Raw genomic sequence first — 10,814 nt, forward strand, 5'->3', positions numbered from 1 at the left:
CATCAGGAAAGTACTAGTGTCATAACACGGGCCAGAGATTCAAAAGTTCAGGCAAAAATGAAACATGTACTTTTCTTCAATAATGAAAATTACAATGTCAAGAGGAATTCAAATAAACACACCAAGAGACATCTATTATTAATACAATCAAACTCGGAGGAAAATGAGGACTGTAGAGATACAGAAGACAAAACAAAACAAAAGCCTGGGTTTGGGAGTCAGGAAAATCCAAGCGTGGGACTGAGCTCCACCACTGACTAGCAGCTCACTTAGCCCCTTTGGGTCTCAGCTCCTTGATCTCTAAAAACGTGTCTCCCTGCCCCATGGCTTGGTTGTGACAGGACTGAAGAGGATGCTCCTACAGCAAGCTTGGCACGTGCTTGAGTAATGTAGACATCGGTGCTTTTATCATTACTCTTATTACTAGCGTCGGGGCTTCACGAGAAGAGTCAGGAAGGAGCAGGACGAAAATCGCTGTGTCAGGAAGAGTCAGGAACGGGGATTCACAAGTGTCGTGACCACTCCCTCCCGTGTCACCAGGAAACTTGTGTTTTATCTGCTCAGCTCCTGAGGCCCTTGCAGGGTGAAAACTTGGAAGTGGCCTAGGGGAGCTAAATAGGTTTACGTTCAAAAGGATGCAGAGACAGTCACTGGGAACACAGGTAGAATGTGGGGAGAGGTGGTGAGAGAGGAAGAGCTCGGCGAGTGGAGAGGAAGAGGCGAGAATATATACAGACTCTATGGGGAAGGCGGCTGCCACGGTGAGTAAGGCTTTAGCAAGATGGGTGGACGGCATCTTTTGGATTTTTTTAGAGTCCAGCCATTAGTATCAGCTGCTATTGCTGTGTAAGAAGTTATCCCAAAATGTGACTACTTACAATGACACACACTTATGAGCCCGCAGTTTCTGTGGTCAGGCATCTGGGCTCCGTGGAGCTGGATTCTCTGCTCGGGGGCTCTCACAGTCTGCACTCAGATGCCAGCAGGGGCTGGGGTCTTGTCTCAAGCCTGGGGCCGGGGTTGGCGGGGTGGGGGTTGGGGGGACCTGCTTCCCAGCTCACGTGGCTGTTAACAGGATACGTCTCCTTGAGGGCTGTTGGACCAGGGGCCCCCGTACCTCACTGGCTGTTGGCGGGAGGTCACCCTCAGTGTCTGGCTACCAGGGCCTCTCTAACGTGGCGGCTTCTGTATCAAAGCATATAAGCTGACAAGGCATTAGACGGAGTCTGCCAGCGAGACACAGTCACAATCTTTCGTAACCTAATCATGCAAGTGACATTGCATATCACCTTTGCCACATTCTGTTGGTTAGAAGCAAATCACGAGGTCTTACTTACACGTAAGGGGAGGGGACCACACGAGGGCGTGAATAGCCATGAATTCCACAGGTGGGGGGCCCATCTTAGAAGCCCACCTACCGTGGCACCTTTAACTCACATTTATTTCCAGTGTTCTTGCTTTGTTGGACCTGAATATCTTTTGAATATAGCATTGTGCCAAGACTGGCCGTACGACTCATCAATTTTGTGTCTTATAAATGTAAAATTCAAAGCAGGACTCCTAAGGTATCTGACTGAGCAGAAACCCTGAGGAAGAAATCAGAGTAACTTTAGGATAAATGGTGGCACAGAACCCGCAACGAGCCTCCCTTCTAACTGCACACCCCCTATGACCATACGCTAAGTCGGTATGGGTAAAAGTTTGCTTTTTCTTAATCCACTGACGGCCTGCCATCTGAGCATTGATCGCCCAACCTCACTACAGTGGTCCACTCAATCTGGGATCTAGATCCATGCTGTTACGAGTAAGCTATTCTTTTTAGATCCTAGATTTCCCCTTTGAGAATAATTTCTATCTTCATATTAATTTTTATTCTGTATTTTCATTTAGACTGAGCCCTGCAAGTGTCACTGGTGTCCACGAGTCCAGTGTGAGTCCTTCCATATCCGACTTGTCCACATTGGACTCCTCTGTCGGCATCAGAGCGTCCCTGGGGATGATTTTAGTGAGGTGTGTGTGTTAGGAGCTTCTTATCCATGTTGTTGACCTAAAACAAATAGACCACCAGGTGTTTCTCCAGCAAAGATGGGTTTATTCAGAACCAGCAGAGAATCGCTATTCAGGGTCAGCAACCATGGTGAACCACTTGCAAGTTCCTGCACAGCAAGGGAAGGAGACTCCTATATAGAGGGAAAAGGGAGGGAGGGCTGTAGTAAACAGAGTCCCTGGCTTTTCACTGGCTTAGTCCCCTTGGGGAGAGGGGGGGAAGAAGAGTCCTTCTTCTTCCTATTGGGCTCTGTTGTCATCACAGGGTGTGAGAGCTCCCCCCTTGTGGTCCCTCAACTCTATGTGGTTTTTTTTCATTTTTTTTCTTTTTTCTTTCCACCTCACCCCCGGGCTTGAGGGATCTTGGTTCCCCAACCAGAGATTGAACCCAGGCCCTCGGCATTGAAAGCGTGGAGTCCCAACTACTGGACCTCCAGGAAATTCCTTCTGTTTCTGTTTATTTTTTTTTTTTACCGTGCAAATGCCTTTTTACTGCATTCACACATGGATAATTTGACCAACACTTTTCCCCCCTGACACCATAGGAACAGTTCCATTCTTTTTAGGGTTTTGATCTTGTAAAGGAAAAGTGAGGCAGCCTCACTTTTATTCCTTCTGTCCAACATTTATATGCTTCTTCCTCCTTTCCTTAAATTCTAATATTTCATTGACTCTGACTAGATATTGGTCTAAATTTTTTACACTATGTGCTCTTTTTTACATGCAAATTCGAGTTTTGGTTTTGTTGTTTTCAGCTCTAGAAAGTTTGCTATTTCATTATTGTTTTCTGATTACAGCCTCCCGGGGGCATGGACAGCACCCCGGGGAGGTTGTGGCCTCCCCAGTTCAGTAACTGTCTAATGAAGGCAGTTGTGACAAAGAGAGAAGGACAGTGCTGCCTTCCAGAATGGACTACTGTCCTTATTTCTGCATGGAGCTGGCACCCTACTCAGGGGTGGCAAAAACTGGCATCATCATGTGACCCAATGTCACACCAGAAGATGTGCTCGGATGTGCAGGGGATGCCAGCCCACAGCGTCCTTCACGGGGACCCCTGACACAGGCAGCTTGCTAGGTAACGACAGCACGGGTGGAGTTGTCACAAGGCTCCATGCACCAGCTTTCACCTGTCCAAAGGGATGGGAGCTCCTCAGGAAGCTTCGCCCCTTTCTGTGGAGCCGTGGGAACATGTATTAGAGTATAGGAGATGCGTCACGTAAGCAAAGTGACTTCCAGAAGAAGAAAAGTTTCCACACAGGAGACGTAGCAGTCAAAAAAGTCAACAGGAGAAATCTTCTTCCCTGGGCTAAGGGAAGAATTGGGTCTTCAATACAAAGAAGTCCCAGAGCCTCATACCAGGCAAATTAATAGGCTTAGAGGTACCCAGTGAAATTATTTAAGGGTAAGAATAAACATAAAACCATACAAACCACATAGTAGAAAAAAGGTAAATTACAGAAGGGGGGAAATCAGGCTGACATCAGACTTCTCTTCTAGAAGGACTGTAAGCTAGAAGATGTGGCAATATTTGCAATTTTTGGAGGCAAAGATTGTGACCTAGGAATTGCATCCTCAGCCAATACAAATGTGAATGCAGCAGAAAGCACCCTCAGGAGTTTGAGGAGGTGGTAGAAAGGCACCCACACAACTTCCAGCAGTTCAGGAATTTGAAGGGGGCGATGCCTTTAAATAATAAATGGAGAAGACATGGTGGAACTTTTTTTTTACTTTAACTTTTTTAAAGATTTTTTTTGATGTGGACTATTTTTAAAGTCTTTATTGAATAGGTTACAATATTGCTTCTAATTTTTTTTAAGTTTTGGTTGTTTGGCCACGGGGCATGTGGGATCTTAGCTCCCTGACCAGGGATCGAACCCGCATCTCCTGCACTGGAAGGCAAAGTCTTAACCACTGTACTGCCAAGGAAGTCCCTTGACTTTAATTTTTTTTTCTTTTTTATATTTCATCTCAGTGCACAAGGATTTGAAGATACCTCCTAAGATATTACTGAATACAAAGGAACCAAAGAGAAAGAAGTGAGCAGAGAGTAAAACGAGAGAAACTGGTAACGTGATGGGCTCATCCAGCACATGGAAAGCCTGCTTGTGGGGGCATTGTTAGAAGCTGCAACCTAATTACAAGGGACCAAAGCAAGGGAACAAACATGGTCAACTGCAAGCTTCACGGCGTCCATAAAGCAAGATCAAACCCAACTGCCCCAATCCAGAGTCCAATGTACAAAGAGCTCCTGTAGGTGGTGGGGGTGGGGGAATGACAGTGAGAATGTAAAGGGGCAGCACGTGGGTGATTTTTCTAGTGATGGAATAGTTCAACAACTTGATTGTTGTGGTGATTACACAAATCTAGTCATGCTAAAATTGCATAAAAGTCTACACATGCAAGTGAGTAAAATCTGAATGAAGTCTATGGAGTATACCAGTGTCAGTTTCCTGGTTTTGATATTATACTATGGTTATGTGGGATGTTATCTTTGGGGGAAACCAGGTGAAGGTTACCCAGGACCTCTCTGTACTATTTTTTCAACTTCCTGTGAATCTGTTATTATCTCAAAATAATAAGTTAGAAGGAATAAACTTCTATGTAAAAAGAACTCCGGGCCACACAATAGGAAACATCTTGACATAACCCTGCAATGCCTACAGCACAAAACTGTGTGGCTATTTCTTATAAAGTCCTGAATGCAAGTGGAAGATGCATCACTAAGGTAAAATTCAATGCAGGCAATTCCATAGCAGGGACAAATGATGGGCCCCGGTATAGAAATGTCTGAGAGTTTGGCCAGATTTAGTTCAACTTACTTGCTGAATGATGCAAAGTCTTTGCTTTCATATTTTCATCAAGATCTCAATTATTTTTACTTACGGTCCTTATCCTCAGACTGCAGATGGGTCTGACGAAATTAATGGAGTCCTAATACCCATCATGAAGTTTACCTCGGTGAAAATTAAAACCACAGTGGATTCTTAACCAGCACTCACATTTTCAGACTTCACTGTAGATCGTGAGGATATTGACTACCATCCACATCAGGACAGCTGCTCCATGCTAACAGCTGCCCAGCTTCTGCAGTTTCCCACTCAGGGAAACACATGATGGCTGGGCAGGCCGAATCACTGGGGACTTCGCTCAAACTCAGACCGCTGGGTCCCACCTCAAGGACTCCACAGATCTGGGGTGGGACCCAGATTCTGCATCTCTAACAAGTTTCCAGATGCTGCGGATGCTACTGGTGAGGGTCCCACACTGGAGAACCACTGAGCTAAACCAGGATGCTACACATAACACCAGTTAGACTTTTTCAAAGCTTGTACACAAATCTTCAAACACAAGCATGGAATCGACAAGAGGCTTAAGAGGCGGCATCACATAACTTTGGCTGAGTGCTCTTCTGTGGTTGCAACTTGTGTTTATGAACAACACGATTTGTCCTGATAGCATATGAGACATACATCTTCATCAGGCCAAGAATAACTAATAACAGCTTTGTCTCATATAACGCCTATTATGTGCCAGGCACTGTGCTACACTCTTTACATGTGTCAGCTCCTTGAATCTTCTCATGAATTATAGGGATTATTATTTTCCCACTAAAACTGTTGAGGAAACCAAGGCACAGAGAGGTTAAGTAACTTCCCCGAAAGTCACACAGCTGATAAGTAGAGGATACGGCGTTCAAACTCAGGCAGGCTGGCCCGAGAGCCCAATCCTTAAAATTTAAGTTCCTTTGTGCCGCTTTAATACATCCTTGTGAAAGGATAGATTGTCATTTTTACTATATTAATACACTATCAACATTTAAATAATTAGAAACCTTGTTTTGTTGATTGGGGGAGAGGCTGACCTGGTGTTATTTTTATCATTGATGCTCATGAATAATTTCAAATGGTCTAGAAGTCACCCATCAACAACAGAATACTCTTGCATCCTGTGAGCCCAAAACAAAAACAAAAGCAAAAATCCATCTGCTATGTTATTGTCCTAACACAAGAATGACATTTGGCATGTTTGCAAAATTGTGTTTCAGCCTGCCTATCACCATGTTCAAATCAGTCCTACGATGTCATTTTCAAGTTCTAAGTCTCTCTGTGTTTAAAAATTTTTTTTAAATAAGAAGAAATAAGAAGTTCTCCTTATTAACACTTAATAAGAGAGGAACTAAATTGTTCATATGCTCTGATGAGAATGTTCCAAAAGGCCCCGTACCAAACCCCAGCCATCTCCACTCTTGGCTTCCATCAATTATTCATTGTAATGATGAGTGTGACACTTGCAGAGGCTTCAGATATAAATGACACCATCCGGAGAAATCTTCTCAATTCTCATTTTGGCAAAAGTGCTAGAGCGGTACCTGCAAGAGTTACAGTGACCTGCAAGGGTTAATGTACACCATTGCCTCCACATGTCTTTCAACCGTAGAGAAGAAATGAGGTTTGTTTTGTTATCAGAATCATCCTGCTTTTCTAATTGCCTCTGTCGACCACATTTTTTGAGATTTGCATAGATGGGTAAAAAACAGGAAAATGGCAAAAGCCAATGGAGGCTCCTGAGGTCATCAATCCCATATATCCTATCCCAAAGAGTAGAGGCAAGAGACCGGAGGTAGAACTGGGGCAGGAGACGATGCTCAAAGGTACTGTCTGGAAGGAGAAAAGTGGGGAGTCCCTATGGTGCCTGGAACCCTATTATCTTTATAGGTGCCAAGAGTCACATCAGTTCTTTAAAAATTAATAATGGAGGATAACAACTTGGTTCCAAGTTCGAAAGGATTATAAACCCAATGTCATAACCTTGGAAGAAAGTTCTTTACACTCTAAGGTACTAATGAGCTAAAACTCCTATCGTGATAAGCATATTTGTCGGAGCACATATATAGACTAGATTAAGCAATAACCATTTTCTTACTTTCAGCTTAAGAATCTTCACACTGAAAAAGTCAGCTTTAGCAATAATGGCTTCAAAATTAAATAGAAATAAAACCTTTAATTATTCATCCAACTCCTCAGCGTTTCTCTGTTTCTTCTAAATAATACAACCAACGAGCATGTTTCAGAAGCTGAAAAAAACTAAGGGAACCACAGTATGTAAAAATAAGTCAAATATACCTTTCTCCTTTTATTATCAAAGAATATTGACCATTTGAATGCATCCTTTCTTGATGTTAATTTATGTTTCACCATAGTCTTGATTTAAGAACAACCTGTTTTATTCTGTTCCCAGTAGGTTTGAGACCATAGGACTGGGTAAGATAGTCAGTTGCAGACTTAAGATCCCAGAGACTTTTTTAGTAAAGTTCATTTGAGGACATGTCTGACTCTGGCAATCAGGAAAAAAGAAGAAAAGAGAAAAAGCTACAGATATATTTTAAATCGCTCAAAAATCGAGCACAGATTTCTACATTTCTAACTAAATCCGAATGAGTACCGAAGATACCTGTGCACTAGCATTTTGCTTATCCACGCAGATCCTGGAGAGATTTCAAATTTTGTCTTCCTTTAGTTTCTTATCTTCATAGAAAAAAACAAATGATGCCCTCCTCAGATTCACTACACTAACATCAATTCTACAAGTTACACAACTGCAACATTTATGGAAAGATGAAAAGCAAAAGTTGATAACGTACCTGTGGAGGTTACAGACAGGACTTGCTTTCACTCCAAAGATCCTGCTCCTCTGATCTACTTGCAAAAGGAAGAGGCTTTTATAACTTGAGATTTCTCAGCCCCGCCTTCTTCTCTGAGGTTCTCTTAAGAGGAGGAGAAAAAAAAAACTCAAGCCACTGAAAAAAGACAGTTAACACCATGGGATACCATAGCAGTGTAGCAATTGAATATGAGTAAAGAATGCATATTCATAGAACAGGGTATTTTAAATGCTCATAAAGTAAGAATACAAAATCCCCACTCTTGGCTTGCCAATTGTATCAGAGTATGAAACAAACTAAAGATGAATTTCTACAATTTGTGGCACATTTTAAAAACCACAAATGAAATGGGAAATGCTCATTATGGAAAGTCATGATAAAATTAATTAATAGATTAAAAGCTTTTAATTAAGATTAGGAAAAAGTTGTTAAGTAGAGGAAATTTAACAAACATTGCTTTTTGGTCGATTTTGTTAACTTTATCCACACCAACATATATTCAGCATTGGGCTAGCTAGGCAGGGCTGAGGGGGGTGACCTGAAAACTCAGCAAGGCTGGCTTTATTAAATTATAGTTATTTCCATGCTCCCTTTAAACTACATTTTGTCTCTGTGAAAATCCCACTAGGAGAGATAAAATAATAATCCCTAGTGGGCAATTTTTAGTCATTTTATTTAAATGATGTACCACAAGCATCATTTAAATAGTTTTGTTACAGTTAATGTTCCTTAAGTATTGGCTATTATTTCTAATATGTATTCATATATGAAGTATATGTCTCAGGCAAGTAGAAATAAGATCGTATAATTTAAAATTTGATTATACAGTCAAACAAATGCAAAGAGGTTAGAGATTAAACATAATGAGAGTCAGGGGCAATGTTGTAAAGGCAGAGGGATTTGGTCAAGATCTGTAAGGAGAGATAAGATGTCATTAATGATAATTACTCCTACAGAAAACATGTTCAATTCAGGGAGAAAACCCCTTCGACAAAGAAAATCTTTAAGAAAAAACTTGAGGTAAGATCACAAACTCAAATACTCCAAGAGTCAGACAGGTAGTGAAAATGAATGGAGTGACCAAGTGTGAGGCAATAGGGAAGGGTAAGGACTGTGGAATGTTGGAAACATCAGGGGCCGCATCTCAATGAGGACCCATGCGAGAAGAGATCTAGCCAGAAACAGAGAGAGGATCAGAGAAATCTCAAAATTGCCCTGAATGTGGATTGTAGGACTAAAAACTCCCATACCCTTACCTGCTGCAATTTCCTTCCTGGCCCCCCACCCCATGCATGCACATACACAGGCTGTGGATCTGGTCCTCTTCGTCCTCAGCCTGCAGTCTACACAGCATCCTTCCAGGTATTTTCAGAGATGCAAAGGTATTGAAAAGCAGAACCTAAAGTTTAGTTTGAAAACCAAAATGTGAACTGCAAAAGACCAGAAGGCTAGAAAATTATAGACACTGAAGTACCAACTGCACACTGATCTGCTATGGAGGAATACTCCTTGTGGAAGGTGGCAGAGCAGTGAGCGATCCCAGGCTGGCAGAAGGAAAGCTGAGAGCAGAAGAGGGATGAGCACAGAGGTGGGGATGAGAGAGACGGGAAGAAGGAGGATGACCTCATCAGGTGCACCATCGTAGAGCCATTGCACGTGGTGATTTAGAACCATGTTTACAAGGGAAAGATTCAAAATACATCTGACCGGGCTTCCCTGGTGGTGCAGTGGTTGAGAGTCCGCTTTCCGATGCAGGGGACACGGGTTCGTGCCCTGGTCCGGGAAGATCCCACATGCCGCGGAGCGACTGGGCCCATGAGCCATGGCCGCTGAGCCTGCGCGTCCGGAGCCTGTGTTCCGCAATGGGAGAGGCCACAACGGTGAGAGCCCCGTGTACCGCAACAACAACAACGAAATACATCTAACCAAGTGAGGTGGAGAAGATAGAAGTGGAGATGGAAACAGAGGTGTATAGGTAGAGATATAGGTATAGTTACAGATATAGATGTATAGGTGTAGATATAGAAGTACAGAGAGAGATATAGGATAGATTTGTATGTATAGGTATAGATGCATAGGTATATAGCCTACAGCTTTGCCATTTTATCCAAGACGTAACAAAATGACCAAATTCCTCTACGGAGGCAAACGTGATTTTTTAAAGAATGTTTAAATACGAGCTTGTTGCATTCTCTTTCAGTGCCAGCAGGTGGCTTCTCTGAGCAAATTCAGTGGCTGCAGGAGAGACATTTTCAACCATCTTTATCCCTAAAGCAGGTTTGACAGGTGAACAATGACGTCGGCCTGGCCTGCCCCTTCAGCGCCCTCTTGGCCCCAAAACAGTAAGCAGAGTCCGTCAGCTCCATGTGTAGCCTGGATTCTCAGCTTTGCTTCCCTATTTTTTGTGCTGTGAGAAAACATGTCAAAATTGAATGAACTGGAAGTGGACGGGTGGTGGCGATTGAGTAACAACGTGGATGCAAGTAATGGATGCTGCTAAACCGGATGCTTAAAAACGGGCAAGACGGTAGATTCTACGTTATGCGTATTTTGCCACAACGAAAAATAGTTTAAAAAATATCGAATGGGGCTTCCCTGGTGGCGCAGTGGTTGAGAGTCCGCCTGCCGATGCAGGGGACACGGGTTCGTGCCCCGGTCCGGGAAGATCCCACATGCCGCGGAGCGGCTGGGCCCGTGAGCCATGGCCGCTGAGCCTGCGCGTCCGGAGCCTGTGCTCCGCAACGGGAGAGGCCACAACAGTGAGAGGCCCGCGTACCGCACAAAATAAATAAATAAATAATTGAATGAAATTGGCTCTGAGCTTTTGCTAACTGTGGGAGCTCGAAAAAGCTACTCAACCCCCGAACCCCAGCTCCTTCTCAGCCATGTGGGGTCCTAGTGCCTATGTCTCAGGCTGTGTCAGGATTTGGGGGGAATACTGAAAGGACAACCGTGGCAGATGCACCAACCGTGTTAGCATCCTCCTCCGGCTGCTTTTGTCCCCCCAGCTCAGCATCCCTGTGTCTGGGGTTCCACTTTGCAAATGGGGCAGGGAGAGGGTGCCTTTCTTTCTGTCGCCCAGCGCCCACTGAAACAGGAAGATGAG

At 43.6% G+C, this 10,814-nt stretch overlaps 1 protein-coding gene across 2 annotated transcripts in view; it reads right to left on the reverse strand.

The window, feature by feature from the left end:
• Window positions 1–9,260, reverse strand: part of TRPM8 (transient receptor potential cation channel subfamily M member 8) — a 106,068-nt gene extending 96,808 nt beyond the window's left edge. For both annotated transcript variants that reach the window (XM_033860370.2, XM_073807083.1), the window contains exon 1: window positions 7,688–9,260. The gene's annotated coding sequence lies outside the window, so the exon portion shown is untranslated. The remainder of the gene's footprint in view (window positions 1–7,687) is intronic.
• Between the last annotated feature and the right edge of the window lie 1,554 nt (window positions 9,261–10,814).

The sequence above is a fragment of the Tursiops truncatus genome, chromosome 7 (genome assembly GCF_011762595.2).
Source record: "Tursiops truncatus isolate mTurTru1 chromosome 7, mTurTru1.mat.Y, whole genome shotgun sequence".
Lineage (NCBI taxonomy): Eukaryota > Metazoa > Chordata > Mammalia > Artiodactyla > Delphinidae > Tursiops > Tursiops truncatus.